Here is a 27,270-nt window from a genome sequence, read left to right as displayed (position 1 = left end):
TGGCATTTTAGATGCACAGAATTTATGTGAAAATGATTTTGGGGTTTTACTCCATTTTTACATTTAGAAATATTTTGACAGATTTATGTGCACAGTTATGGAACAAAGATAAATAAGATTACTAGGGATGCACATAGTGTATTAAGGAGTAGGATTTGCCTGGCCAGCCTGGCTCAGTGATTGAGTGTCGACCTGTGAACCAGAGATCATGGTTCAATTCCCAGTCAGGGCACTTGTCCTAGTTGTGGGCTTGATCCCCAGGAGGCAGCCAATCAGTGATGTTTCTATCTCTCTATCCCTCCCCCTTCCTCTCTCTAAAAATCAATTAAAAAAACACATATTTAAAGATAGAGTAGGATTTGGAGTCAGAAATGCGGGTTAAATTATGCAGTTACTATTTGCTATTTGAATTGTCTCAGACTTAGTTTCCCCATCAATTAAAAAAGTCACAATAGCCAGACACTGTTGTGTAAATCAAAAGGTATGAAGGTTTCTGATAGTATAAGTCAGACATGCAGTGAATAAATACGCGTCAGTGGAAAGAGGTAATCGACCACATGGAATGATGAGAAAGACCCTTTCCAACGATGAGGTACAAAGCATTTAAAAATAATGACCAAACATAAAATTTGAATTCAGGAAACAATTAAAAAGGGAAAACAATGGGTTTTGTATTTCTCACTATCACAAATGAGGAAGCCCATATTCTCTAGGGAAAAGCACTTTTCTTTAGACCCAAATTATAAAATAGGATTTATTTTTATAAATAAAAATGAGAAGCAGTTTCATCTGTAAAACTGAACTTTAAAAATCAAACATATAGCCCAAGTTTAAAAATAGAGCATCACATTAAAGCAATCTGTTTAGCTATATATTTTTTCTAATTTTGTTTACACATCAGTTTTTCTTATTGTACCTTTATACATCTGTTGTTAATAAAAGACTGGGAATCCTGTCCTGCCATTCTAATTATAAAACACCTCCTTGAATCTGATAACTATCAACGTGAGTCCTGTTTAGGATTTCAAGGTTGGAGGTGAAAAAGCAACGTGATAAGTGGGCATCAAGACTTTTGGTTCAGAGAACAGGCGTAATTTACTGTCCTGGGAATGGTGGGCGTGGGCAGACAGGCTGGTGTTTTGGTAAAGACTGCGAGCAGGGTTTTGTCAGCACAGTTCAAGAAGTCTCAAGGACTATGTATGTTTTTCATATTATAGTAGGTATTATTTAATTTTTAGTAAGTACATGCTGTGGGAAAATTCATCAATTGTATTGAATCTTTATTTAAAACAATCTTTTTATACATAGAAAAACAGCATTTTTTAGTTTGTGAAGTAAGCTAGTTTTATTTACTGAATTTTGAGAGAATAGGAAGTTGAGTTTCATTGGTGTTTAGTGTTTGAGAATAGTTTCTGGTCTGTACTTTGTTTTACCTTTCCTTCTGATTTTTATTATTGATTACATCATTTTTTTCTTCAAATCTCTCTCAACTTAAAATAATTACTTTCACCTGGAAATTTTTATTTTATTTTATTGTGGGGTTAAAAATAAGAAACTTCTTTTTACTTCTTGCTTCATATACCTGTCTAGTTTATGGGATTCATCATCTTAATTAGTATATCCATCAGAGATAATGAAAATAGCACAGTTAGTAGTCAAATTGTCTGTCTAAGTAAACATTGGTCTGTCTAAAACAGCCATTGGAAACTCCCAATAGCATTCTTTTCTGGGATGCGAGTGTGTATTTTATAGTCATGCGAATATAGAATTTAAGGCCTTTTACCACATTAGTTGATAATAATGATTGAATCAAATTCTTCCATAGCTAACTATACTTATTTCTTCATTCCAATCCTTAAAAATTATTTGCTGGTTTATATATCTTCCAGCTCACAGTTCTGTTCATAAATTGTGGTTGTGTTTGACAATAAGCTGGGTAATTGTCATTTAATTTCAAGTTTCCCTGAAATAGAAATTCCACTGCAAAATACAACCTGGTAATACAACACTGGGTGTTTTATATCAGAAACACAGTGCTAGTGATTTACGTGCTTAATTCTATTCAAACATAATTTCTAGTAAAATACTTTATCTTGCTAAACATTTCAGGAGTTATGAATTAAAATTTAAGTCATGTGACTGCATTTAAAGTTGGAATATAGCTGTATAGTTTATATTTACATATATACACATATATATAATATACATATACATATACATATACATATACATATACATATACATATACATATACATATACATATATATAAAATGAGATTTAGAAATAAAGTAGATTAGGAATAATGTTATTTCCTTTATGTTTCCTTTTTATTCTGGCAATGAGTTAATGTTACATATTAACACTGAGACAACCCTTGAATGATGAACATCATTAATAAGAAAAAGTTATACTTGGAAAAATTAAATTCAGATTATGATAAAGAGGATTGCTTAATATCAGATGATCATGGGTTTCTGAGAAAAGTACAGCAGGAAAGTGTGAAAGAAAAGATTGTTGCACTTAGGAAACAGTCATGGAAATCAGCATATTAAGGAGTAGATGGAGATTCTGTTACAAAATTTTTATTATTTTTGAAGAAACTGAATCAGTCTTCCTTGATAGAAGAATGACTTGGACTAATAGTCAAAAAGGAAAAATAACATGATTGTTATTTTTTTTAAAAAAAGGCCTTTAGTGCTTACTTTACTGTGTTCTTGCATAAGCCAGTGTTTTGTTCTTTAAAAAATACTTAATGCTTAATAAAACATTTAATGTCTGAGAAGTATTCTCCCTTAAGTCAGTGTTTAATATACACACACATACACACACATATATATCTTCTATTGATATACCTTATAAAATGAAAGGCAAGTTATATTACCTATATGTTATGACAGAATTTTTGAGAATCCAGAAACAGTTTAGTAAAATTATTGTTATTTAGATTGCTATCTTCAAATAGAGCAACTATTGTGAATAGGAGATACTATTAAATATCCAGTTGTAATATGGACAATATTTTCTAAAACACATAGTAGTTTTAAAATGTAGCACTTAATAACTGGGAAACTGAATAAAAGTCACTATAAAGCAACATTTTAATTTGGCTCACGCATTCTCCCTGATGATAGAACAAACGTACAACTTGCCAATCTCTTCTGGGACAAAGCCTCTTTTGTGTTAACTCAGCGTTCTTAGGGTAAATGCTCAAGCCTTTAAGATTTAGGTCACTGCCATCTTCCTTCTAAACAAAGCTTCTGGACACAAGTGATATCCTATGAGCCCTAATAGTGACAGAATGAACCCGACTGGTCCATATATAAACCTTTGTTCTTCCTCATAAATATTAGCTGGTTTTAGTAGAGACTTCACGTGTCGGTAACAGAATCCTGCATTTACTCTGGTCTCTACACGGCAACTTGGGGTACGCTCTCAGCAAGGGCTGCTCCATGGCGCCTTTGGCTGGGTCTCCCATCTCCACCTTAGCTAGAGCTCTCTAAGCCACATTTCCTACTGCCCCTTCCCCTTCCCCTTCTCCCACCACGATAGCCCCGTGGCAAGGCCCTAGCGCCTGTGCTCTTACACCTACCTGCCACCGACACCCATCGTTCAACACAGTGGAGGACCAACTTGCTGGCCACATCCTAAGCTAGTGCTCTGCCAGATGCAGGTGTCTTTAAGGGGCTTGCATTTCCCCTCAGTACTGTAAGATTTCAGAACTAAGTCCTGGAGTAAATGGAGTTTAACAAATCTATATAGATGTTTGTAGTCTTCCTTACTCCGTGCTCCATGAGAGTTTTTACGCAAAGGGACAGCTTAGACTTCTTGTTTCTGTTAGATTATGGGAGAGCATCTCTTCGGTTGTGTCCTGAGTTTTCACTGATCATGGCTTTTTGTAAAGGTCTATTAACTGAATCTTCCAGACTTGTCTCTTGAGCTGCAAAAGGAGCCTTTTGAAATTCATATTCCATAATCTCTCTCACCATAGCATGACCCTCAAGACTAGTATCTGGGTATGGACTTGAAAACGTAATTTTCAGTCTAAGTTGTACAAGAACTCTCCCAAACCAGAGTGATCCAAGGGACTCAAAGAATGAGGAAAATCCACAGTGTCAAAACTAATAAGAATGTGAAATACACATGTTTAAAATATTTAAACGGCCCACCTATTTATTAAGTGAGAAATTGATCTACTCAAGGAAATATTTATAGTCTTTCCTCAATAAGCCGAAAACATATTAAGTGTTGATTTAATAATGTTCAAGCTGCACTTATAGCTGCAAATTGCTTTTTAAAAAAATACATAATTCTACAATATTTACTATCTTTATTTTCCCAAATAACTTTGGGTTAGCATTTTCCTATCAGTTAATGAGTTTTCTGTCAAGTATTTTAAGTTATAATGTAATGAATTCATGAATAACACTTTTTTAAGTCTATAATTGTATAAATTTCCTGTATTTAAAGTATATTTGACAGATTACAACACTTGCATTGTTTTATGGTAGTACTTCATGGTGATTCAATATTGTTCCATTTAGTATTCATTTTGCATGTGATACATATGATAGTTTTACTCACATAAGCCTTAGTGGTCACATTTACTGTCTCTAGTGAGGGCACTTTTGTTATATCACCTAAGCATAAGCACATAACAAAAGATAAAAGATTAAGTTGGTGTGTAATAAAGAAAATCCAGTGTTTTATAAATTCTGCTGACATTGTAAACATATTGAACACATAGTTTGTTTTTAGTAATGATTTAGTAATTGCACAAAATGACCTCCAAAGGGCTTCAGTCAAGCGCAGCAGGTACAAGGTGTGAAACACACTGTGCATGACTGACCCTCCGTGTCGGTCTGGGGAATGGGGTCTGAGGCAGTAAGCCGTGGGGACCTTACTTACATGATTTTATAGGCAGTTTCATCATGCCATTGGAAAATGCCATCGTGAAATAAAAATCCCTAGATATTTTAGTTCAAATTCAGTGATACCCAGAAATAGCTAAAGGCAACTTAGGCAAGATTATTCAGATGATAAAGGCGCTAACTTTGCATTTTCCTTAAGTTTAGAGTTGTAGGGTGATGAGTGGTTATACAGGGGTCAATTTTGTGGCCCAAAATTCTTTGGAAACACTGGATTGAATGAATTTAAGCTGAATTGTTTTATTTAAGCAAATAAGCTCTTTCAGCTTACTATGGCACTACTTATTTCCCAGGACATACTTTGGGAAATGATTTTGTAAGGTATGATAGAAAGACTTAGCTTTTTATCTGACAATAAATACATTAGTAGTTAACCTGATCTTTTCTTTAGTTATTTAAATACCCAGAGTTTTATATGAGGCAGGCAAACTGCTAATACTGTTTGCTGAAACTAAAATAATTTTTAAATTAAAACCCCCATTTGAGATCTATTATGGCACATTTATTTGTTCATTTGCCAATCTATCCAATTTTACTTAATAAAAATGTTATTGAGCACTTACTCTGCACAAGATATTGTGCTAGGCTCTGATATTACAGTCTTTGAATTCAGGGAGTTTCTTCTACAGGATGTGAAAAGATGAGTGAACATTGCATTAAAAGAAAAAAATATGAAGTATTAAAATTAAGAAATTATGAGCTCCTGCAGGGAGTGAAAGAGAATGCTTATTTGTCTAATTCACTCAGAGGTTCTATGTGAGCAAACTGTGGTCCTTTCAAAAAAGTGTTAAGCCCAAGATCACATTAGAAAACAGTAGAACCAGGCCTTAACCCTTAGAGTTTTTATCAGTTTGTTGTGTTTTGCTTGTTTGTTTCTTCTAAGACCTATGATAATTTTACTATGAACTCCAAATCTGCCAATTCATAATGGATTTTTTATTGTTAGAAAAGGCTTAAGCTCATTGAGAATGAAATTTAGTGAGTAAAGAAAAAAAATTATGTCAGCGCTTTGTCCTTGATTAAAAGTGATGCGTTAATGAAACAATATCAGTTATAAAATGAGTCAGTCTGGATAAAGCCCTTGAACAGTGTCTGGCGGAGAGTAAGTGCATGAAATGTTAGCTCCTCTTGCTGTCAGCAGCAGCAGTGGCATGGGCACCCTGCTGTTTGCCTACAGCGGACTTGGAAGTGGTCTCAAGCGTAATGTGAGTGATAGCAGCGTTATCTGAAACAGCAATATCCGCCCTCTCACAGGCATTTGTTGGGGACTCATATTTACTTAATAACATAATGTAAGTGCTTGTTTCTTGATTTTTTTTTTAAAGGAATACATTTAATACAGGTTTCAGTACAGTAGATATTGTAAAGAAAATTATTCCTAGTAAAACTATTTAACAGACATATGTCTTAAAAATTAACCATGCGATATATCAGCAAAGTGTATTCCTTGCCCGTTTTATGTGCATAGGATCAAACAAACAATGAAATCATCTGTTCTTACAGGCTTATTTATTCTTTTATTCTGTCAGGTGTGCTGACTGTTACTGGAAAACCCAAGGAGGTGTCTGGAGCTATAAAATAGCTTAAGGGGAAAGAAGCGTAATAACCCTTATCAGGAAAGGCAGTGGTTTCATAATACCCAAGTGCACTTTTGTTTGAAAAGGTCAAATTTAAACATTATGTTATTGATCTAACAAGAAAACAACCTTGTTGCTTTGGGTTGCATCCTTCCTACAGAAAATGTAACAAGCACTACAGTTTCCATAACTAACTCGAGCCTCCGAATTGTGTGGTCATGCATGCACTTCTGTTGAATTTCCAAGCATATATTAATTTTTTCTAGTTTATCAATGGAACAAAAATCCAGTCCACTTTGACACAAGCCAGCTGTTTAAATGATAAATGACAATAGAAACGAATATTGGAAAGGCAGAGGGAGGTCAAGATCCCCTGGAATACATTTTTCTTCACACAAGTATTATTCTGGAAAGAGCACTGACCCAGAAATTGGTAAATTTTGGTACAGACCCCATGCTGTGTATTTGAATGTATCCCTTAACATCTCAGGAGTGTAAGGTTATTAGATAATGGACCAATAGACTTTTTTCCAGGGCTAAATTTTTTGGCTTAATCTGCTCCCAAAGCCAATTACTCACAAAAGTTGGCCTAATGATATAGCTCAGCTTCACAATGTTATGTACACACACACACACACACACACACACACACACACAAATTTTAAATTTTCTTGTAGCCACATAGAATGCAAAAGAAAACAGGCAAAATTAATTTTAATTATATATAACTAACATGCCCCAAATATTAACATTTCAACACTTAATGTAAAAAATGTGACTTTCAGTGAATTATTTGCAGATGACAGAACATTTGATAGCAGGTTTATATTTTAGGTTTTGTTCTAAAATTTGTATGTGTAGTTGTGAGAATACATTTTCAGGAGAGCTGTGTTATTGCTTTTCTCAAAAGGACTTGATTTCTATATGGCCTTAAATTACATTGTTTGTGGTTTATAAGTACATTAACATACAGCATATATCTTCCTGCAATGCCTATTCATTTATATATTTGTTTTTAATAAAGTCTCAGGGAGTATAAACAATGACTGTGTAGCCATAGTTATTTGTTAATTGTGCAATATGGCAGTTGAAGACCTGATAGGGGATATGGGTGATATAACCTTCCTTCTGGTTTATACAATGACTCAATAGTACTTGTGGAGGGGTTTATTTTGACCTTTTCTTTCTCCAGATCTCTGTCTCTCATCAGAATTCCTGGTGTCAACTCTTGTTTTTAATCATTTGTCCCAATATTATGCATTTAAAATTTTTTTTCTTTCTGAAAGAGAGATTACTACATAGATAGATTAGATAGATATCATTATACAAGTTAAATTACTCACCCATGGAAATTTATGCAGGGCACCATGTTCACTCTATCATTATTATAAATATAGTTGAAAATTTTATTATTAAATTATTTATATATATTTTAAAATATTTACTAAATCTTGCCAACCATGATTAATACTTTAATCAATAAATGAAAACTTTGCCCTCTGATTCATTTATCTCCTTTACCAAAATTTTGCATAGGAATTGCTAAAATATCCTGAAGTTATTTTTTGATGTACAGATTTTAATTTGTAACCTTTTCCATTGAGTTGTACTATTGATTTCACAGCTATTCAATTACCTTGAGAAGGAGACACTAACTAAATACAGTGCTAAATGCTCTAAAATGGAATGATCTTCCCACAACGAAGGGAAGGAAAGGAGGTCAGAGTCTCCTTTTAAGACCATATTTTTGCATAAAGAGACCCAATATTTTAAGTCTTTCTCTAGATTGTTCAATAACTCTTCTATTTTCTCTCATGTTTTCTTTTTGGGTGTTGAATGCCTCTTACCATACTTTTGTGTATAGATGACCCTGCACTCTACTCTTATCTTCCTAAGAGAGTTCTTTCTATATAATTTGTAATGTGTTTTCATGCTACATTTCTTTGCTGCTTCTGCTACATGACTTACTTAATAGCTCTGCATAATGCATTCCCGTTTAATTAAATGATAAGTAGGGCTGTAGGCCAAAATCAATCTGAGTCTGAATGGGACCAATTTGTTCTATATCCTAGGAGAAGGGACATTATTCCGAAGGTTTTGGTTTTGTTTGTTTGTTGTTTTATTGTTTTTTGGTAGTTGGAGGATAACATGTTTTAAAGGTGGTACAAGTTCCACTCTTTTAAATTAATAGAAAACTTTCCAATAATGTCTATGCCAAAAGGACTCTTTAATCAAGATGATGTCATCAAAAACCAAAGAGGCAAAAAGTGCTTCCCTTTCAAAATAAATTATATTTTTATAATTTGTTTTTACTGAGCTTTTTTTTTTTTTTTTTTTTTTTGGTGGAGTGGAAAATAAACACTTATATTTGCTGAGACAGTCTTCCCAAAATTATAGAGATATGTTTTTAAGGCTAAACTTATATTGCATGTATATATTTTTAGGATTTAACTTATACATTGCTGAAATACACAGTTTCTCTTGTGATGTAATTTGATGACAATAGCAATACTGCTTTCCACAGCATAGTAGTAAGTAGTGTTTCAGGAATCAGGGTTCTGGAGTCAAATATTGTTTTATTCCATTTTTTTCTAAAATTATGCTTTTTAAAAAAAATTTCTTTTCTAAAAATATTTCACTAAATAATCTATATTGTTTTTTCCTCCCCACTCCCCCAAAAAGCTTGGTTCTATATTCTATTTTCTCAGAGCTTATTATGGTTTTTATTAATCTATAAATTATTGCTGCTAAGGTTAATTATTCTGATATTTTCTTTCAGTTTTTAGATAAAATTATTATCCATGTTTTAGGTTAAGTAACTAGCAAAAAACACACTTATAAAAATTCTGCAGGAAAAAACCCAGTACCAAGGGAAGTATACAATAAAATAGCATAGGTTACTCTGATTTTTATAGGGTGTGAAGTAAAGAATCAATATTTTGAAGAACAGATATATAAAGATTAAATGAGCAAACAACAAAACATTGGTAACTTCAACACAAGTTAATTTCTATATTAAGTTCTTCTTAAGTATAAGAGCAGGTTCATTAAAAAATATGTTTTTATTGATTTTTTTAGAGGGAGGAAGGGGAAGGGAGGAGAGAGAGAAACATCAACATGAGAAACATCATGGGCTGCCCCCTGCACGACCCCCACTGGGATCCACCCGCATCCAGGGCATGCGCCCTGACCAGGAATCAAACCTGAACATCGAACTTTTGGTGCACAGGTCGGCGTTCAACCAACTGAGCCACACCGGCCAGGGCAAGAGCAGGTGCTTAATACCAAGTATTTCTCATAATTACCATGATTTATAACCTCATGGAATTATTTAAACATTTTTCACAAACTAGAAATCCATAGAACATTGAGGTCAGTTGTGGTAAGTGTCAGAAGAGAAATGACATGTTCCCTAGTAAAACAAGTTGACAGGAAAATTTATATCTCTTTATAATAAATGTAAGGAAACAGAGAGAAAATGTGTAGTAATGATAAAAGGTATATCCTAGTCAAATTAAATATTTTTTCAGATCTTTAGCCCAACCTGATTAATGAGCTAATTGAGTCTTTAACTTTCTAAATTCTGACTTCCAGCTTTCTCATCAACACAGCAAAATTGAATTCAGTGTGATCCTTGAGCAAACGCATATACTGAGGTCCACGTGATTATTTCAGACTTTCCTTTACATTCAAGCTGATTGCCTCATTATAGGGCACTCGCATATCTAATTTCACATTTTCCCTTTTCCAAGAGTGAGTGTTTATGTTTTTCTGTTTTCAGTAAAATTGTTTTTGAAAACCATAGTTTAATGAAAGTGAAAAAATAATACATTTATAAAAAAATAAAAATAATTTGTGTGGTGAAGATTTTTATGATTTATTGTTATAAATGCAGCCTCTGGAAAAAGGCCTAGGTTTGAATTCTGTTGTCATTTTTTAGCTACTCTAGGGTCCTCAAACTTTCTCTTTAACTGTAAAATAGAGATGTTAATACTACTTATTTAAAGGACTTTTTGTGTTAAATGAATTGTATACAAGGAAATTAATACACTGGCTCATATACTAAGAACTAGTAAAAAAATGTCAGCTCCTATAGTATAAATTTCTTCCCAACAGGTTGTGCTTCTATAGGCCACTTAAGGGATTTGTCGCATAGTTATTTGTGGGTTCCTCTCTTATTAATGAAGTTCCTTAAGAGGCACGTTCAATTCATTCCCATAGTTCCACTGTGACCTAACCATAGCAGTCATCCACCCATCCATCCATCCATTCCATTCCATTCCATTCCATTCCATTCCATTCCATTCCATTCCATTCCATTCATTCAACAAACATTTATCAAGGATGATCTGTGTACTTTTGTAAGGGTTAGGATGGTAAAGGAGAGGTGCAAAGTCTGTGCCTTCATGACTATTGCAGTGTAGTTGAGGAAACAGTCCAATAAAATTAAATACACACACACACACACATTAAATAAACAAACCAAAAAATTGTAAGTGTAAATGTCTTCTATAAATAAATAAATGAAGGGGCTGGAATAGGGAATAAAATAGGGGGAGTAGGACCTAGGTTAGGTAGGTGCCAGGATACGTATCTTCTTGGTGAAACGGTGTAAAAGGCAAGGAGAAGCCCAGTATGAGAGGCGTGAGGTGGGGCAGAGCCAGGCAGTGGCATCGAGGAGGGGGCCAGCCAGAGTAAACCAGGTTTCTGAAGGAGAAAATGCTTTTAACATGTTGGAAGAACCAAAAATATCCCCTTGTGGCCGAAGCAGCAGAATTAAGTGGGAGTGACCTGAAGCAGTGCTGTAGCATCATGTCGTCAGACAATGGGAAGGGACACGCGTGTTTTGGAGCAGGGCAGAGGGGCACTGTGATTTAATCTTTGAGGAGATTGTTTTTTCTGCGCCAGTGTGGACAGTGTACTGTGGGGGGCAAGGATGAGGGTGGGGAAAGTGACTCGTGTCGTCCTGTCCCGGTGAGAGAAGGGCGCCCGGATTAGCATGGTGAGGAAGGAATGAAGGAAGCAGGGTTAGTGTGAATCTGAATTGAGATGCACAGGGCTTACTGGTTATTTGGAAGTTGATATGGGGGAAACGAAGAAATTATGAATGATTTCTAAAATGTCCTTGGTAAGATACAAAAGACTCTAAGGAGAAAATTTTTATAGTGGAAAGAAAAAAAATGCTCATTGAGGCCTGTTATATTTGCGTAGATTTGTGTTTTTACAGAAATGATCACATAGGTATGTTAACAAAAAAGGCAGATATTTTTGTCTGAAGTTCAAGAAGAGTTCTAAGCTGGAGTTTCATCTGGGATTGAGCCCGTTAAGGGAACATTTAAATCCATGACATTTGATGACTTCCCCCAAAGACACAAAAGTGCAAAGTGAGAAAAGACAACCCAGGATTGCCCTTCCTGTGCCTGTATATCTCCCAGAGCTGCTCAATCATTACACACTTTGAGAATCTCGTTTTTCTTCATACACTTCATTAAATTAGATCCCGAACTTCAGAAGATGGAAGGGCAACCTAAACGGCCCCGTCCCTCAAAGATAAATATTCTTTTTAATTATATCATTTCAACAGCTGCAAATACACCCATTTAATCAGATATAACATAATTCATGGAACAATTACAATTACACTTTACAGTTCAAATCATCTGAATAGAAAACTTCAGTCTGAGAAATGTTATGGATATGAAAACGACAGGCAAGGATTCTCCCTTTCATTTGAATATTTCTGCTTCCATCCTCATGATTTCATAAAATGTTTTATGAATTAAAACTAAATTATGGTTATATCGGTTACTTTTATTATTTAAGTCACCTTAATTATTTATAACTTAAATACTTAAACTCCTCAGTTTCTTAAAATTTCCTAATGTAAATTTCAATTAAATATTCATCACACCTCCAAGTGAGACTAGAGAGAATTAGAAATTGGAGATAAAAGCTGAAAGTTATGACAAGTTAAAATCCTTCAAACAAATCCCTCACACTCTCACTATGGTTTCTGGGTGGCCAAATGCTAACTAACGACTTTAAACTGTTTAATATATTTTACACTACCTTTTATAGATTTCTTCTGTACTAATTCCTCTCCCATTATCTGCACCAAACTCAAACAAATTGTCATTTTCTACCTTTTTTCATACCTCTTCATCCTTGTACACACTTTTCTTTCAACCTCAGTTGCCTCACCCCACAGATGCCTACATCTCTCAAATGCAAGCTCTTCCATATTTTCTCTTATATTGCAATTCAGATATGATTTGTCTCTTTTCCCTCAATTGTAGGTATAAATCCTATAACTTTTTTTAAGGTAAAATATATGCCTTATAATCTTTATATTTCTCTTCAGACTGAGAAGAGTGTCTTGGAAATTATAAATCTAGGTATCTTCTATAGAATGAGTGCATGTAAAAATGTATTAATTTTGGTAAAATATCTTATATCTGTTTCTGGACTCTTACAGATGTATTTTTTCCAGGTGCATGCTTACCACTGGTGATATCTAACTCTATTATCTGTAACTGGCAAGGTCATTACTTTTTCCCATTTATATTCCCTATATCCCATTGCGCTTGGGAAGGAATGAACTGAGTTACTGGTAAAAGTATTCTAATTTCAAAGTAAATAGGGCTTATATGAATGAGGTGAATTGGGCTACACTTATCTGCAGTATAATGTGAAAAAAGGAATGGATATGTAGATGTAGGGTCACCCTAGCTGGTGTTGCTCAGTGATAAGAATATTGGCCTGAGCACCAAAGGGTCCCAGGTTTGATTCCAGGTCAAGGGTACCTGCCTGGGTTGCCTATATCTTAGCGAGATTGACTTTCTTTCTGGAATTCTTTTTCCCAGCCTTCATGTAATTTCAACTCCTTCTTGCCTTTTGGGTCATGGTATAAATGGCCTCTTCTCAAAGAGACCTTCATTGACCAGGCACCAGTCACTCCATTATGCCACTTTAAAAAATTTCTTCAATTCACTGGTGAATGTCTCCATTCTTTGATAATTCATTAGTTTATTGTTCTATTTCCCTTTAAAAACATAAGTTCCTGGAAAAGAAGATCCTCAGTATAATAGTGCCTAGCACATGGTAGGCACTCAATAAATATTTGTTAAATGAATCAAGAATTAACACATCTCATGTCATTCTGTAGAATGCCCAATCTTTTTTTAATGTCCTGTTTTAGCCTGGTCATCCTTCCTGTTCCCACAAACTCCAGAGATGAAAACGTTCTGAATATCATGGATGCAGTTCCCCAGCATGTATTACTGGCTCTAAGGGTCGTGCGAGAGCATTATTCACAGTCACATTTGTGCCTGTTACTGGCGTCTCCCTGCTGCTCACAGCTCCTGTTTCAGGGACTGTGCTCCTCGGCTTTCAGCATCCCCATCACTTCCACTTGTTATTCATTGGAAGCGTCGGTTTTAATGAGCAATTTGGATATTTTGTAAACCTCGGTCCTCACTGTGTGCTCCGCATCATCCCAGGCAGCTCCTCATTCTGCAGGAATCTGCTCGCGGCTCTTAACACGGGGGCTCTGGTCTGATCTATTGATCTTTTCGCTCTTTGCAAATGTACATCCTGCGGCAGAAGCTCTGCAATAGCTATTCTCAAACTTTTTCATCTGTGGGATGCTCTAGTGCGGGAAAGGGCCAGGAAATCAGCCCCACTTTCTTCCACTGCTTCTGTGTCACATACTTCTTGTCAGAGCAGCGAGCTAGGACCATCACCAGCTCCCTGCATACATGCCCATGTACACATGCACAGGCATGCCCACACGTGTGCCTAGACGTGTTACCCACTTACAGCAAAGAGATTTGTTTAAATTTAAATTAGCTCTTCACTCTCCATTGCTTACTTAGAATAAATTAGAAAAAAAAGTCCAAATTTCTTACACTGGCACATAAGTTCCTAATTTCTTAATATGTAGCATTATCTCGCTGCCTTCTTAGACATAACCATTTTTTTTTCTGCCTTAGGCTCATTGTATTTGTTGTTCTCTCTGAGTAGAAAATTAGGCTCTCAAGTCTTCCCATGCCAGGCTTTTTTTTCACCATTCAGGTGGAAGCACAATCATTTCCTTCTCAGGATAAGCCGATAAGAATTAGGCGACCCTCAACAACCTAGGCATTGGCACTCACTACCTCCCGTGTCTGTGCTTTTATAGTACACACATTCCAGCCCAGCTCGAGTGGCCCACCTGTTTGAGTTTTGTCCTGTGCACCAAAAGGCTGCCAGTTCAGTTCCCAATCAGGGCACATACCTGGGTTGTGGGTTTGATCCCAGTCAGAGTGGAAGGCAAGAGATAGATGATCTTCTCTCACATCAGTGTTTTTCTCTCTCTCTCCCTCCCTCTCTCTAAACATGTCCTGGGGTTAGGATTAAAGAAAAATAGTACTAACATTCCTGAAAACACCATGCTTACTTTCTTGGTATCTCCTTTCTTCCTTTAATCAGTTAGCCACATGTAATGCCTGGAGTGTATTATATTCCTAATACAGTTTATAGGGAAGAAAAAAAAGAAAGAGAGAGATGGAGTGGCAAAGGGAGAGCAAGGGGTTCTTGGGGAAGACAAGGCAGCAGACCACATATTAAAATAAAAATATTATTGAAATTAAATTTTCTATTCTCATGGATTTGTAGAGCTGGAATGGACCTTAAACAACTTGTAGCCCAGTAATGCTTTGGGGAATTACCTGAAAGAATAATAATGGTATATTATTTTCTTTATTTCAAAAAGCATAAGTAAAATGTTCCCATTATAAAGTCTCACATGCTAACTAAAATATCAATTTTCTTTGATTAGCACTATAATTAAATTAACCCAGTGGTAGATTGGTTACCTCATGGTGATTAGAAGTACTGATTAGCAGATGCCGTGACTGGTATTTGTAGATGAACATACATTTCTTGCTGTGAAAGTGAATTCGTTTATTTGTAAGATAAAAGTTTTTTCCAGAAAAATAATTTCTTAAAGAAAGGTAATAAAAGTAGCACTTCAAGATGGAACATTTGAGAACCACTAACTCCATCTATACTCTTCACATGATAAATGAGGAAACTAATCACCCACAATTTTATTCCTAGCTTCAGCATTTCAGCATAGCCACCATTGAGCCCAGAATTAATTTCAAACCACTGTTTTTCCTCACATTATGTACAGCTAATGTATGAAGTGGTGCTAAGAATTTATTCTAAATAATTATATTTTGCATTATAAATGTAGTCACATTCAAAATAATCTTTAATTACAATGGATCATTTAAATGAGCTAACTCAAGAAAATACACTATATATAATTGATGTATACGATTTTAGGACTACAGAATAATATTTTCTGTATATCATCCTCTCCTTTTTACAATGCAAACCTGTTTATGTTATTGACTGGCTGGCATATTATTTTTTTATTCCAGTTTATTTCAAGGCATACCATATGCAGTTTCATCTTAATTAAATTTTAGAAGTTATTCACCTGTATATGAAAGTATTCTGCTCCCTGTGCAGAATGGCGGAACTGCACAGATTCTGTGACATTTTATAGCAGAAATTATTTTTTCTGAAAGGAAAATGCAATTTTGAGAACACATTTTGAAATTTAATCACAGTTAAAGATGCACTGGAGCTGACCATTTTTGCAGATAGACTCTGTTGGTGATCATGTGACATGTCTGAGGGCTCTGAGAACCCCTGACATCCATTTCACCTTCTAGTTAGTGACTGGAAATTCACAACATGAGTTCCAAAAGACCACCATTGACCTTGTTGTGAAATATATTTTTAATTCAACAAATAATTCTATCTACCTTTGAAAAAACTGATAAATTAGGTCTTCATTGGTGTGGCTTTGGAAAATAGAAAAATGACAATCAGAGAAATAAATTCAGACATGTCAGACATGTGGGTTAAAGTCAAACATCTTATAATTTTCAATTTTGCTTTAGAGATGACTCCAGGTAACCATACTTAGGAAAAGTTTAATTTCCAGAGTAGTTTTTATGTTTTACATCTGTGGAAAGAGAATTTATCCTATCATGCTACTACTGTTTTTAAGAAACATGTTTGATTCAGGACAGGAATGAGAGAAATATGGTGCTAATAAAGTGAGTGGAATTGAGGGACTGTTTCTGTTGCTTCATGACAAGGTCCAAGTATCTTTTCATGCCTTGTACCATATCTGCTGTATTAAATTCTCATGATATGCACTCTACCTATATTTTCAGCTTAAATTCTTGTGATCTCCTGCTTGCAGACTATGCTTTACCCATATTAAATGGTCTTTAATTCCTGGAACCTAACAAAATGTGTCTTTCCTCATGGCCTTCATGCATAGAGCATGCACTGTCTGGATCAGCTCTTTCCTTTCTCTTCACCTTGGCAATCCAGATGCATCTCTCTGGTTTCAATCTAAAACATTTCCTGAGAAACATTCTCTTTATTAAGTTACCACCAGTACTAGATTCATGCTTCTATTATAATGTTCCTAAAAAACTCTGTATTTCACTCATTGTGCCAATTATTCATGGCCTGCAAAAGCCACCCCAAGACTTAGAGGCTTAAAACAGCAATAGGTATTATTTTTCACAGTTCTGTTCCTTGGCAGGCTGCTCATGTGTGGCTACATTAAGCTGGAGTGTTGACTGACCTTCAGGGCCCGATATGGCCTCACACATAGTGCTGTCAGCTGGGGCACTGCATTTCTCCTCCTTGTGCCTCTCATCTTCTGGTAGGCTGGGCATACTTGCTTCTGGCAGCCTCAGGGAAACATTCCACAGCAAAGTTGAAAGCTATAGGGTTTCTTGCAACTGAGGTTCAAGAACTCAGATGATATCACTGTATTGTACTCTTGGTCATAGCAAGTCACAGGACAGCCCAGATCTAGGGGTGGGGAAACAGACTACCTCTTGATGGAGAGAGTTGCAAAGAATTTGTGACCATGTCTAATCTAACACACCAACATATTGCAATGATATTTTATTTATTTTTTGTTTGTTTGTTTTTCTGCTCACATTACCTCTCTCACTCGTGTCCTAGCATGCAACAGTGGCTAGCAAACAGTAGGATATGTGTGTGTGTGTGTGGGTGTGTGTGTGTGTATGTGTGTGTGTGTGTATATTCATTGAATAAAAATATAGTGATGCTTTTGCTATTTAATTTTTATTCCTGAAATATGAAATTCAAATATTTAAATTTTACTCTCAACATATATTATATTAAATGAAAATATATATTACTTCATAGCACAAGAGACTGTGGAACATAGTTATATAGAAAGTGAAATGCCCAATTCATAACTGCCTGGGAAGCAGGATGTCACCAAGATTAAGAATATGAGCTATGGAATATGACAGTCTGAATAAAAGTGACAGATCTATCAAGTCTTATTCTTTTATGTTTCACTCTTTTATTTTATTAAGGTTTTAGCTCAAATGTCACTTTGCATTTCACAACCAGCTATTATGCTAACTTGCCCGTTCTTTGTCTCTCTCACTTGAGTATAATCTTTTTAGGAAACATACTGTCTGTACTGCTCACCTCTGGATCATTCAGTGCCTGGCGTAGAGTGGGCACGCAATAAATTCTTGTTGAATGAATACAAGAAAGAAAGAAGAAAGGGAGGGAGGGAGGGAGGGAGGGAGGGAGGGAGGGAGGAAGGAAGGAAGGAAGGAAGGAAGGAAGGAAGGAAGGAAGGAAGGAAGGAAGGAAGGAAGGAATTGCCTAAAGCAACAAACACTTGAGTGAATACATCAGTGAATGTCTTTAACCAAGTTATTTACCTTTGACTGTATAAATTATAGCAATGTCTGCTGCATATGAATGTTATGAAGATCAGGTGTAAAATGTTTCCCACGGAACTTGCATTAAGCAAGTAAGTGTTAGAGACAGTGATTCTTAGGACTGTGGATCAGTGGGGAATAGTTGGCGAGGACTGATTAGTTCCTGGGGCAAACATTCTCATAGTAAAGCATCTACTCTCCGTGAGCAGTAGCATTTTTGTTGGATTGAAAAGGAGGATTACTCCCATGACATTTGTTGAAGATTGGAGAAGTCTTTGTAGGTAAAAGTTAAGAAGCAGAAATTTACAGAAGCTTTATTCATGCTAAAAAAGTAAAAAAAAATTCTGATTTAGCAACATAGTAGGAAGCCTCAGGGGTGATAATGTGACTCATGTAACTTGAGCAGTTGATAATTTTCAAAGTGAAATTCGCTTACTAAGAACTGTTTCATGAGAGGAAAAACTGTAATAGTTAAAGGAGGAAACAGAACACAGAGGCCTCCTGTCAAGCCGAAAGGAAATTATTGAAAAAACAAACGAGGCCTAAAAGGGAGTTAAATGCAGATGGTATAAAAGGCCTTCACATACTCAATGTGTCTTCTTTTTATTTTTCTCGTTACAAAAAACAAAACAAAACACACACAGCAAAAACAAACAAAAAAACTTGCATGAATTTGGTCTAGATGTTCCTGTGATGTCATCATACCTACTCTCTGTCATTCCATGAGTTTTCACAGGATCAATCAAAGAACACTTAAATTAGAAGGATCGGTGTTTGTTTATACTTTTTACTTGCTTGGTAGGAAAAAAAGGTTCAGAGTTTGTAAGTCTGAATTACTTTCAAAGCAGGGCTTCCAGATAATAGCGAGAATTCCTAGTTGAATTTGAATTTCAGATAAACAACGGACAATTTTTTATTATAAATGTGTCCCAAGTATTACGTAGGACATACTTATAGAAAAAAGTATTGTTTATCTGACATTCAAATTAACTGAGTGCCCTGTATTTTTATTTGCTAAATCTAGCAGCCTTATTTCAAGGTGCTCATAGTCATGTAGTTGAGTTACCTAAGTGTTTGCCCTGCCTTTAGTTCATGTAGCTCTAATATCTTCTCCATATTGCAGCAGTTACAGTCTCTCTAAAATAACAATCTTGTCATATCAATCTCCTACTTAATATCTGTCAGTGATTCCTCATGTTTCCAAAGGAAGCTGAAATTTTTTGACTTCTAAAGTTTCGGTCCCTGCCCACCTAATCTGCTATGGCTCTTTTAATTCCTGTGAACCAAGTAATTTGCAGTGGCTTGAGCATGTCTTGCCTTTTCTCCTGCTACTCCTTTTTTCTAAACTGTTACCTCTGACTAGGATATTCTTTTTATTCTTTATGCACCGAATCCTTTAAGCTCAAATCCAATACCTCCTCTACTAGAAAGTCTTTCTCCATTTTGAAGCAGAGCTGAAGGGCTATGTGTATTCTTGATTGAACATAGCACGTGGCTCTGAATATTTAAATTCATGACGGTTTACTTGCAAGGGAGGATGAGTGGATGGAGATTATTACCGTGTATAGAATAAAAAGTATTTCAAGGAGTGTATGGTGCAGAAAACTAAGACCTTTTTGGCTTCAGTTTCTTCTTAGGTTGCTCTACTTCAGTCTAATTATGCAGTCACTCACCAGTTGCTCCGCAGCCTTTCCACAGTCAACTATATAATTGTCTTTTCTCTGGAATGTCAGCCCTTCCAGCCTGCCCACACCTCCCTTATAACCCGCCTGTTCATAGTGAACCCGTTTCCAGCCATGTCACAATCCCATGAGATCATGGTAAATGCCTCAACAGTGATCTTACTTCAGCGACTGTACTGCAAGCTTCACACTTCTGCCCAAAACATAGATTTCTCAAACTGTCTCTGTTATTTCTTTAAAATAAACTAATTCAAATTAAATAGTTAGGCAACTGCTGTAGGAGGTAGTTCTCTCAACCAGAAAGGTGTTAGGGTATTTCTCTGATTGTAAGGGAACAATTTTGAAGGGCAATACCTAAGAGAGCATCTTATTTTTTTTTAGTAGCATCTTTGTTCACAGAGGATAGCCCCTTGGTTCCCTTTAAATCATATCACATATATTACTCCAGTGTTCTGTACATTTTATAACTTAAGCATAAAAATGAGGGACATTTACAACTAATGAAAAACGATGAATCCTCTGCCTCCCCCAACTAGAAGGTTATTATAGAATTAAATAGAGGAGAACCTGGACACAGTCAGATGGTCGAGGTGAGCAGGCTCAGGGACAGGGTCCGCTGGGCTCGGAGGAAGCTTTGCCTTGGCTGTCCTTTCCATGATGACTGGTAAAGGGCAACCCCTCCAGTCCTTTCCCCTTCTTTCTATTCTCTCCTCCACCGTATGAAATATTGTCATTATAAAGTGTTTTGCAGGGGAAGAAGTTGCTGGAAATGGAGGAAAAGGGAAATGCTACTCTCATTTGAGAAAACACAAATGGAGTTGCTTCTGTGTTCTTGGATGTTTTTTGCTCTTTTTTTTCTTTACTTTTATTTGACCACCTGAAATATAAATTGCAATTATATTATAATTACATGATTTTATATTGTTCCAACACATCAAGACAGGTTCAGTTTCTTACGGTTATATCCTTAAAAACACGTTTAACACTAAATGTTAATTAAACATAAAATAAAATGTATTTTTGACAAATGAGAGAGAAGTATGTTTAGCCATATCCATTGCTCCCTCATATATTTATGAAACATTCAAGGGGAAGTAGGGATACACATATATAATACATGATCTTTACTCTCAAAAAAATTATTAACACATATTGATTATTGGAGACAGCAAGCTCTGAAAGTAAAGGAGCTCCTGATACAACACTTTGGGATAAAAATATGTAATACCCTTTAAAAAAATAATGCCTTTAAATATTCCATGAAAACTGGCAGCAGTTCCACAAGACTGTGCGTGGAAGGAAATCAATCAAGTGTGTGCGAACCTGTTTTGTTGGATTAGGGGAAATCCAGACACTTCTTAAGCTAAGAGATAAGAGCTGTTGCAAAAAAAACACCCCAAAACGGTCTAAAAATGCAGGATTCTGGGGGATGGCATTAGAAAGGTGTGGAGGGGCTTTCTGCCCCTTTCTCTTTTTCTTATGAAATGTGACAAGGATGCCAGGAACCTCTTCCAAAACCTAGATCTCAACGTCTATTGTCAGTATTGTGACTTTATGGAAGAACATTATGCTCAGTTACAGAATAACATGAAACATAGCATCAAACTTCTGTTTCTATTTTGTGGATAGTTATTTCTGTGAGCAGTGCGTGTGTCTGTGGCTGGGCACATTAAGAAATGACACCTAGGGCCCACCACTACACATAGCCAAGACTTCCAGACTGTATGAGAAAGAGGGATGGGATGCTGAAGCTTGATTCTGCAAGTTCATTTCAATCAGTGAGGTAAAGCAAGACATGATCCTTCATGAGAGAGAGAATATCCTCAAGGCTCCGACAGTCCTCTACTTAAAGTGATTTTCCTTGCCATAGCTGATGTGGCTCAGTTGTTCGGAGCCTTGTCCTGTACACTGAAAGGTGGCAGGTTCGATAACCCGTCAGGCCACACACCCAGGTGGCAGGTTCCATCCCTGGTTGGGGTGCATACGGGAGGCAACCAATTGATGTTTCTCTTTCACTTTGATCTCTCTCTCTCTCTCTCTCTCTCTCTCCCCCCTTCTCTCTCATCTCTCCCAAATCAACAATTCATATCCTTGGGTGAGGGTTAAAAAATAACAATAAAATAAAATAAATTTCCCCTATTATGCTCTTATCCTAAGAAATGAGATGTCTGTTCTCTCACATTTTTATGACAAAATGGTGATGATAATTAATATAACATTCATACATTTACAACATATAGTATATATGTTATATATAGCATATATAACATGTAGTTGCTGCATATATCATATATATGACATGATATGGTTGATATGTGTATATATATATAGTTTTGTCATAGTTGACTAAGACAGTACTCTCCACATGCTTCTTAAAACTTTTGTTTTTTATATTTTACTTAGATAAAGGTATTTATGATTGTTTGGCATGTGGGCTTATCAAAATTTCAAAATTCAGAATATGAGGTTTTATGTTGAATACAAACAACTTGACATTAGTGCATATTTTGTTGAGTAATTTTTATAATCACTTATTTACTCTTAGTAAGTGTGGATTTAGTAAATGCATCATTAAATCTTGCTATCATGTTTCAGCTTAGATTGATTGCAAATATTTATTCTTTCACTTTTTATATTAAATCAGTAAGATCACTTGTACTTGATAAACAATAACAAATCTATTTGCAAAACTTAATATTGGCTTTCCTATTAATGCTTAGAAATTTAATTAGAAATATGTAGCATAAACAGAAACTAAAATATATATTGATACCTCAATTAATTCAGAAAGACAATTTATATTTATCTCTTGGTTCTATTTTTAAATTAGTACATACCTAATTTATTTAATTAAATAATTTTCATAGAAAATCTCTTACTTGTGTTACCGATTTTGTTTTGTTACTCTACAAAGATGAACTATTTTTCACATTTTTACATCTCAGAAATCTGTATGCAGGTGTAAGTATTTTTGCATTGCTATGTCATAGTTTAATTGGGTATCTTATACACATTTAATTAGATATTTTAAGATTATAATCATAGGTAGCTTCAACATCAATTCAGCATTTTAGTTTAAAATCAAAACTTTATAAAATCAATGCAGACCTACGATTTAAAACTAAATTGCAAACCAATTTTTTCAGGATTTGTTCACTTAAAATTCTCCTGGCTAGAGAATTTTCTATTAGTTAACAACTAATCAAAGGTAGATCATTTATATTTTATACTTTAAGGACTACTTTTCATTTCAGTTTACCCATCTCTTCCTAAATTGAATATTCATACTGCATACACTTTCACCAGTTTATACAATTAAATACTGAGCTATACAGATTTTGGGATATTGGAGTTATTAATGTTTAAAATGTAAAATACTTATTTTCCCAACTACAATATGCTTCCCCAAACTTGTAACATGTAACAAAGCAGTGGCTTTGTCTTACTTACTCCCTCATATTTCAATCAGTTTTCAAGAGACCTTACTTATTGACATATTTCTGTAAGTAATATTAAATAAAATAATAAATGCAACATACAAATTAAATTACATGTGCTAAAGTTTATAGGATATTAAAATTATGGCTCAAATAGAATTGTTGCATTAGTCTTATTTAGATTTTATTTTTATATTATTTTGTATATTTTTTCTTTTGCATGCTTCATGTTTAATGTTTTGCATTTCTCTTCATTAAATATAATGCTACAAAGTTATTCACTTAGAATTATTTTGTTAATTAAACTTTCATTTAAATGTTTTGTTTGAAATACTAAAATGGATGGAAAATATAAAATAACATGCCAAACATAAATATCTAAAAGCTACTACTTTGAATATGTAATTATCTTTAACTGTACTTATATAGTTTATATATATATAAATATATATATATATATAACATATATAATATATATATTGGGCCAACCACTTATATCCCCAGCAACATATTCTGTTCTTTACTTCTGTGATGAGTTAGAGAATAATTATAAAGCAAAGTAGCATATTTTAAAAATATTAAAAATCTATAATACTAAAAATTTAATCAAAAAGAAATTCAAAATCAATTATGATATGAGTATTTGGTACACTTTCTAAATGATACACTATAAATGGATTTTCATGAGTTATGGTTAGTCTCTTGCACATATATTGCTGAATAAAATAGCCTTCAAACACATAATTTTATTCATAATGAAATCTAAATTTAATATAGTATTACTATTAAACAAATTTGCCAGTTTACATGTGTAACATATGTCATTTTCCATTATCATAATTCCAAAGATGACATGTAGTTATGATTTCTAGAAGCATGCTTATATATGTAAACCATTTCATTTATTTTTGTTATATTGAGAAATGTTTTGTTAAGGGTATTAATAAAAGTATTTTTAGATATGTGTTTATATTGTAAACATCCAATTTCATATATATATATTAAGCAATTTAATGACAGGATAATGTAATTGCGATAGACTACATCTTGTGTACATGATTTGATTTCAAGTGAAGGAATGGATTTTCTGAGTGTACTTTATTTTTTAAAAATTTTTTGTTGTATATCTTATAACATATGCATTTAATACTGTGTTATTAAAGGTAATGTTTACATAACTGTGTAGCAACCTTAAAAAATTTTAAGCAAAGTAAAATATATTTTTAAAATTTTCAGTTAGATATATTACATATTTAACATTGGATTGTTGTTATACTTAATACTAAGGCTTTTTACAACACTGATAATTATAAAACAATTATATATGCAAAACTGTTGAGTGTTTTAAAATTGTTAAATGGTACATTTTGACAATTTAAAAATCTGTTCTCACATACTTTCAATTTAAAGTGGTACCAAAATCAGTATTCTAAAATGGTCTGCATTTTAAATTAAATGATTATATCATATATGATATAACTATATTATAGAGGATGATTTTATTTCCTTGTAAAGGAAATCAGTGTTATTTCTTTATAGTTCCACTCTGTATATCAAACATATATAACTTAAATTAAATGCACTTATACCTCCTGACCATATAAACTATAACTACTTTTCATTCTAGAAATTTCAACATTCTAAGTAAACCTATTTTACACTAACACTGTTTTGGGAATGATGACAAAAATCTTAAAGTAACTCTTATTACTTATCTACAGATTCCACACTTTTTCAAATTGATGTTTTTGAAAATTAAAAACAAAATTATTCATTTTTCCTATTCTGGGAATTATCCTTGATTCATTATATTGTTTGCAATACTACGTGATCATGTTAAAAAGTATAATCACATTTTATTTGGAAATTTACCCTCTTCATTACTGTTAATATTATTGTAACATTATCATTAAATCAATTCATTAATTATTTCTTTTGAGAAATATTTCTTGAACACCTGTTACGTACCAGGCAGTGTACTCGATGCTGGTGATTCGGCCACGAATAGGCTCCACAGAAAGTCAGCCTTCAGGGAGCTGCCTTCCCTCTAGCGTGGGGAGGAAGGGATATGAACACAAAGTGCAAGTAAAGCGTAAGAACTAGTTAGTAAAATATCTGGTTGAAGTATGTATCTGGTTGGAATGTGGTTATTATAGAGAGGGGGTAGTCAATGTCTTATTCCAACATTACTCCCTGTTGTGCCCTCAGGTTGAGAAAGCAGTGCTGACTCTCCACCCTCGTTGGCCAGGAGAGCTCTGTGCACAAGTATTTTAAGATTGGGATGGCTTGCAAGTTCTAGGTCTAAATACTGCTGAAGTTCAGTTCTGACTCTCAGCTTTGGTCAGGAACTGTATTTATCACCTGGGATCTTCAAGAAAGTGGGCTTGGGCTTGGTCTGTAGCTCTTGAGGATTAGTTATGCAAGCAATCTGGACACACTCCTGAGAATTACCACAGATTTATTGATCTAAGTATGAGAGATCGTTTGGGCCCAGTTGTAATGACCTCAGCGACAGTGTCATATCTATTCAGTTTACCTGTTTGTTGAAGACGGGAACACTGAGGTTTAAGACAGAACACAAATATCAGCACTTTTTATACGCTTAGATTATATATGTCAACATGGTTATAGTTAAATGGTTTCCTTCTTTATACTATTTTTTATTATTTTTAACTTTTTATTATGTAAGCATTATTTGCTACCAAGGACAATCTTATAAAAAGTTTAAGTGAACAGAGAGAAACTTTGATTTGGCATCTTTAAAACATATTTTTAGATTTTAGTGAAATGTTAATAATAAAGTTAAAATGAGGAAAGGTATATATCATTAAATGCTAATGAGATATTTGGAAATTATCAACCATTTTTAAAACTAGTTTTTTAATAATAAATATTCCAAGGTAATATAGTTAATTTTCAATCATTTCTAAATAAAATGATTTGTTTAATATTAATTAGTTGAACATTGGTTGATCTCAAATTTTACTTCAAAATAGAGAAAAATAGCCCTGCCCAGTTTGGCTCAGTGGTTAGAGTGTCGCCCTGCAGGCTGAAGGGTCCCAGGTTCAATTCCTGCCGAGGGCATGCACCTTAGTTGCAGGCTGATCCCCAGCCCCGGTCAGAGCATGTGCAGGAGGCACTCAATCGATGTGTCTCTCTCACATCGACGTTTCTCTTCCTTTCTCTGTTCCTTCCACTCTCTGTGAAAAGCAATGGAGAAAATGTCCTTGGGTGAGGATTTCAAAAATAAATAATAAATAAATATAAATTAGGTAAGTAAGTAAGTAGAGAAAAATATTGCCCAAATTCCAAAAACAACTCACTGAATTCTAAGGTATATATAGCTCATGGCATTGAATATTTTATCATGTTGGCTGCTTTCTGGCAAATGAGGCAAAGATAGATATTTACATAGCACAGTTATTTCAGAGTTTAATTTTTTAAAACCATTTTGTTTTTATTTTTACTTTGATTTTAAATTCCTCTTCATTTGCTCGTCTTAAAATAGATTATTTTGATATTTTTCCCAGAAATTATGAAGAGAGATGGCGCAGACTATTAAAAGCATCCTTTTGAGAAAAGTGTGGTTATAGTTACCCATTCTGTCAAAACTTGTCACTTGCTTGGCATTTGTTGTTAAAATTCATCTGTAGATAAATAACAAAGAAGATAAATTCAGGACCCCATAAAGGGTTTACTGTTTCACCTTGCCCCCCACAATGTGTTACAGTTAAAATGTGGTTTATTTATGTGTACTATCTATTCATAGTTTGATTGATGCAAACCGACCATCTGATCTGGTTGCTTCACATTTTTGTGGTGTGTGCGTGTTTTGCCTCTTAATGTTGATTATCCTTAA

General features: G+C 34.5%; 1 protein-coding gene across 1 annotated transcript in view; it reads left to right on the top strand.

The window, feature by feature from the left end:
* The window catches only part of CSMD3 (CUB and Sushi multiple domains 3), a gene marked incomplete at its 5' end in the record, with an annotated part of 553,604 nt that overhangs the window by 161,547 nt on the left and 364,787 nt on the right, over positions 1–27,270 (top strand). The window lies entirely within an intron of this gene.

Source organism: Miniopterus schreibersii (genome assembly GCF_964146895.1).
Source record: "Miniopterus schreibersii genome assembly, chromosome: 17".
Taxonomy (NCBI): Eukaryota; Metazoa; Chordata; class Mammalia; order Chiroptera; family Miniopteridae; genus Miniopterus; species Miniopterus schreibersii.
The sequence above is the reverse complement of the archived record's forward strand: the minus strand, read 5'-3'. Positions and strand labels throughout refer to the sequence as shown.